This window comes from Triticum aestivum, chromosome 1B, assembly GCF_018294505.1.
Source record: "Triticum aestivum cultivar Chinese Spring chromosome 1B, IWGSC CS RefSeq v2.1, whole genome shotgun sequence".
Classification (NCBI taxonomy): domain Eukaryota; kingdom Viridiplantae; phylum Streptophyta; class Magnoliopsida; order Poales; family Poaceae; genus Triticum; species Triticum aestivum.
Genome location: NC_057795.1, coordinates 285,936,681 through 285,942,699, shown reverse-complemented (window position 1 = coordinate 285,942,699; position 6,019 = coordinate 285,936,681).

Genomic DNA, 6,019 nt, shown 5'->3' with positions numbered 1-6,019 from the left:
GACATCATGTTACCGGGTCATCAAAGGATCAACATCATAACTCTTGGAAAGTTGTCCCAACCATCATATCTGACCGAGATTCAGGTATGATTGGTGTCAGGATACCTCAGGCTCAGGATGCCTGAGAAGAAAGGTGCAACACCAATTGACGGGATGACACTGTAAGATTCTCGGGAAATGAACTATGAAGTGACTTCCGTTAACAAGAGTTCATCATTAACCCAAGGAGAGGACAAGGAGGTGTCTGGTGAGCTCAACGGCAATTCACCGAGATTCCCAAAAGATGGATTTCCACCATTAAGTGAACAAGGAGATAACATTTGCCAGATCAAATGATATAAGGAAGTATGCTCGAGGAAAACATACACAATTAAACATTGGTTGAAATGTGCGCCCGAAATATGGGTTGGGTTGCACGACCAATGTCAGAATGGTGATTCAATTAGCGAAGGACTTAGACTGAACTATCGCCCATTAACTTCAAAGCAATAGGGTTGCTAGAAGTTTTGAATTCACACGTCATAGCTCCATTGTCGGTATTCCGGTTGAAAACAATACGGGGACCAAGGAATGAACGAAGATGGCAAGAAGTATTATGATATCAAGAATTATTAAAAGGTGGTGAAATTCTCACCACATTCTTGACAAAAGAGATGGTAATACTTCCGAGGTAAGGAAGATCAACTGCTGGGTAGCAGTGATCTCAAGGTTTACACAAAACACGAACAAGTTGTGTTGAACGGAAGGCAATAAAGTGGTCGATGAGAATAGGAATCATCGAGGGCAAGGATGGTATTACCCATCATGAATTCAATTGAATTCCTGGAAGAGCTCATAAGGTTGATGATGATCACGACACAATTGTCGAGAGATTTCATGCAGATGTAGTCAACCAGCGACGACATCAAGTCAAAGGAATGATGAAGCAAGATGTTATTGGAACCATAGTTACGACACAAACTCGAACTCAATCTTGTTGTTTAAGGTGAAAGGGTATGACGAGGAAAATCGACGTAAGGTTAGTTCATCGTCGAAAATTGGTGCTCCGAGAATAAGGACCAGGTAGCACCGTTAGAATCGTCACGACAATGATATAGCCAAACAGGCTAGGAATGGCGTGATCGGGTACAAACTCGTACTTATAGAAGCTTACTGAAGAGTTGTTGAACCGTAGAGCGGACTCGGTTCAGTTATCGGTGTCTTTGAGTGTTCAGTAACACAGAGCCCGCGAAAAATTGGAATCAGTGGGAAGGTAGCACTTGATGAAGAACTCATAAAAAGTTATGCAGTTCCATGATAATCTCGAGATACCAGGGGGGTAATACCCGACACAAGATCAAAGTAAGGTTGGACTGGTGTATTGATCCGTAGAAGACAATTGTTTTAACTTGTCCGAGAAATGAGATCAAAGAAGAACAATCATGGTCGGAACCACAGTTGCAAGGGATCAATTCACATATACCATAGGTTAGTTATCAAGGAAATAGTTATTGTTACAAGAAGCTTTCATGATAGGATATATATCGCGTCCATGGGCATGAGCACAAGGTTCAAGGTCGACTCCCACTTCTCCAATGCATACCCTATCATTCACTTCTCATTCTCAAAGAAGTTGTATGGTAGAAAATTATCTGCTAAACACTAGAAGGGTTGACTTGTCAAAACCTTCCGGTTCATACGGTTTTTAAGGAAGGTATAGGTTCAACCCAATGGGGCTTCTTAGAAACATATACCACAAGTTTCAAGAGTAAATATCACAAGCTCGAAAGCAGAGCAAGGTTGAGAAGGTAGATGATACAATTTACCAAAGGCATTATGTATCCAAGGGAAGGCTCACAAGGTTATTGAATATGAAGGGCGTTGTCAGGTAAAATCCAACAATGGATCGGGTGATCCACAACGGAGCTGATGTGAGTATCGGTACTCAACCAGAGGAAGAAAGAATGCACGTGCATCATATTATAGGACAACGGAATAATTTGATGCTTAGATAACAAAGGAATTATGATTTCCAAAACAAAGGATCAGAAGCAGACGCTCTGACCAAGGATGGATAAGTTCAATAGACTTAGGGGCACAATCGACGACAATTGATTGGTTGAGAACCAGCTCATGTTCAAAAATGACGTCTGAGCCGGAAGGAGGAATTCTAGGATCTGTTTGAGGATTGCGAGCATTCGCAACAAATCGAATCAACGGACTCAAATGATAATGACAATGGATGTCAACAAGATTACTAGACTTATGGGATTAACCATAATGCAAGTAATCAAGCATTTCAAGAGCAATAGGATGCTCATGATTTTCGGAAGATCGAATGGTATTTCGAGGATTCGTAACATACATGCATCAACTGGGGATGAGTGGATACTTGGTAAGTGCGAGAAATTATCCGTAGGGGTATTCATGGGGCAAGAAATACAAGGCGGTAAGCTCAAAGGATTCTCGGAATAACAAGAGCAGTTCGAGGCATCTTGTATTAACAAGATCAATGGGGTTGAATGTAAGACTGGCAAGTGTATACGGTTATCCCTAAGGATATAACAGTGGTAGGGTATGCAAAAAGCGATGACACAAGGTCTTGAGAGAACACTATAAAGTATCTTCGGAATCTCCTGGTGCAGTAGGCGATCATCTGTACTAAGGGGCCCTCCGGGAGGAAGTGATCACGAGATCCTAATGTTAGAGTTAGTAAAACCATTTAAACCCGAATAGAAAAGAGTTCAAAGTCCCAGAGTATAGATCGAGGAGTAAAAGATCCTAGTACTACCCAATGGCGACGTGGGCCCATAAGGCACACAGCCATGTTAGTAAAAGTTTTTGCAATGTCTAGACTCAACTTCGGCCAAGGAGTTGGAAAGGGGGATTCCTACAGGCAGTCGGCTCTGATACCAACTTGTGACGCCCCCGATTCAATCGTACACTAATCATGCATGCAAATGTGTACGATCAAGATCAGGGACTCACGGGAAGATATCACAACACAAATCTACAAATAAAATAAGTCATACAAGCATCATAATACAAGCCAGGGGCCTCGAGGGCTCGAATACAAGTGCTCGATCATAGACGAGTCAGCGGAAGCAACAATATCTGAGTACAGACATGAGTTAAACAAGTTTGCCTTAAGAAGGATAGCACAAACTGGGATACAGATCGAAAGAGGCGCAGGCCTCCTGCCTGGGATCCTCCAAACTACTCCTGGTCGTCGTTAGCGGGCTGCACGTAGTAGTAGGCACCTCCAGTGTAGTAGGAGTCATCGTCGACGGTGACGTCTGGCTCCTGGACTCCAGCATCTGGTTGCAACAACCAGAAAGAAAGGAAAGGGAAAAAAAAGGGGGAGAAAGCAACCGTGAGTACTCATCCAAAGTACTCGCAAGCAAGGAACTACACTACATATGCAGGGGTATATGTGTAAAGGGCCATATCAGTGGACTGAATTGCAGAATGCCAGAATAAGAGGGGGGTAGCTAGTCTTATCGAAGACTACGCTTCTGGCAGCCTCTGTCTTGCAGCATGTAGAAGAGAGTAGACTGAAGTCCTCCAAGTAGCATCTCCAAGTAGCATCTCCAGTAGCGTCGCATAGCATAATCCTACCCGGCGATCCTCCCCTCGTATCCCTGAGGGAGAGCGACCACCGATTGTATCTGGCACTTGGAAGGGTGTGTTTTATTAAGTATCCGGTTCTAGTTGTCATAAGGTCAAGGTACAACTCCAAGTCGTCCTGTTACCGAAGATCACGGCTATTCGAATAGATTAACTTCCCTGCAGGGGTGCACCAACTTACCCAACACGCTTGATCCCATTTGGCCGGACACACTTTCCTGGGTCATGCCCGGCCGCGGAAGATCAACACGTCGCAGCCCCACCTAGGCACAACAGAGAGGCCAGCATGCCGGTCTAAACCTAAGCGCACAGGGGTCTGGGCCCATCGCCCATAGCACACCTGCACGTTGCGAGGACGGCCGAAAGCAGACCTAGCCTAGTGGCGTTCCAGTCCAATTCGGCGCGCGCCGCTCCGTGGCTGACGTATGAAGTGCTTCGGCTGATACCACGACGTCGGGATACCCATAACTACTCCCGCGTAGATGGTTAGTGCGTATAAGCTCATAGCCAACTCAGATCAAATACCAAGATCTCGTTAAGCGTGTTAAGTATCCGCGAACACCGAACAGGGCCAGGCCCACCTCTCTCCTAGGTGGTCTCAACCTGCCCTGTCGCTCCGCCACAAAGATCCACACAGAGGGCCGTCGGGACAAAGGTCCTTTCAGCCCCCAATCCGTGAATCACTCGCGGGTACTCTTCGAGCTGACCCGACTTTAGTCACCATCTGTATAGTATGTATGGATAGTATATACCCGTGATCACCTCCCAAGTGATCACGGCCCGATAGTATAGCAAGGCAGACTGACAAGAATGTAGGGCCAAAGATGATAAACTAGCATCCTATACTAAGCATTTAGGATTGCAGGTAAGGTATCAATAGATGTAGCAACAATGTCAGGCTATGCATCAGAATAGGATCAACGGAAAGCAGTAACATGCTACACTACTCTAATGCAAGTAGTATAGAGAAAAGAGTAGGCGATATCTGGTGATCAAGGGGGGGGGGCTTGCCTGGTTGCTCTGGCAAGAAGGAGGGGTCGTCAACTCCGTAGTCGAACTGGGCAGCAGCAGTGTCGGTCTCGTAGTCTACCGGAGAGAAGAGGGGGAAGAAACAATGAATACCGTGTAAAATGATGCATAACAGGACAACAAGCAGAGCTAGACGTGTTCTAACGCGGTAGTAGGTGATACCGACGAAGGGGGAAAGCATCCGGGAAAGTATTCCCGGTGTTTCGTGTTTTCGGACAAATGAACTGGAAGGGAAAGTTGCGTGTTTGATATGTTAGGGGTGTGTGGTGGACGAACGGGCTGCGTATCCGGAATCGTCTCGTCGTTCTGAGCAACTTTCATGTTGAAAATATTTTAATCCGAGTTACGGATTAAAAGATATGATTTTCTAAAGATTTTATTAATTTCTGTAATTTAATTAATTATTTAAATAAATTCGAAATTAGAGTTATGATATCAGCATGATGTCATGCTGACGTCAGCAGTCAACAGGGTTGACTGGTCAACCTGACCAGTGGGTCCCACTGGTCAGTGACACATTTTTAATTAGGCGTATTAGTTAACCTAATTAGTATTAATTAGGGGTGGGCCCCACTGTCATTGACTAACTAACTAACTAATTAACATATCAGGTTAATTAGGTAACTAATGTGTAATTAGATTAATTAGTTGCTTAATTTAACTAATCAAAATTAATTAAATTAATTAATTAATTAATTAATTAATTTATTATTAATAATTCTTGTTTCTTCTTCTTTTTTTTACTTAACAGAAACGTTCTGGGGGCCGTGGGGCCCCCGTGTCATTGGGTGAGGGCACAAGCGGGCACGGGCACGCGTTAACGGGCGCTGGGGCGTGCGTACCCAGCGACCAGTACCCGGCGGCTGGGGGGAAGGAGTGGTTGAGGCCAAGCGGCCGGACCAACATGCCGCGGCGAACGCGGCGCTGACGCGGCTTGCTAGAGCCGGCGAGGTAGGAGGGAGGGCTTGCCAGCGGAGAGGGCGGCGATGGCCGGGGCGCGGGTGAGCAGGGGGCCACGGCGGCGTGCTCGGGCGTCGACGGGGTGATGCAGAGCCGCGGCAGGGGCGCGCCTGTGCGAGGACGAGGCCAGGCGCGGCGCTGGCAGATGGTTGCGTGCGCCAGCAGAGGCGGCGTCAGGCGTGAGACCGTTGTGAGCAGGGGAGGAGGAGGAAAGGTGCTCACAGGGAGGGCCGCGTAGGGTCTAGGCAGTGGGGGTTGAGGAGGAGGGCGGAGACGACGGCGTCGAGGAGGCAGTCCGGTGAGGGAGGGCGAAGCAGTCCGGCGGGGGGAGGTTCGGCGAGGTGGCCTCCGGTGAGGTCCTCGGGCGGCGGTTGTGTCGTACGGCGACGGCGTCGATGAAGGGGGCATCGGGCTCATTGCCCCT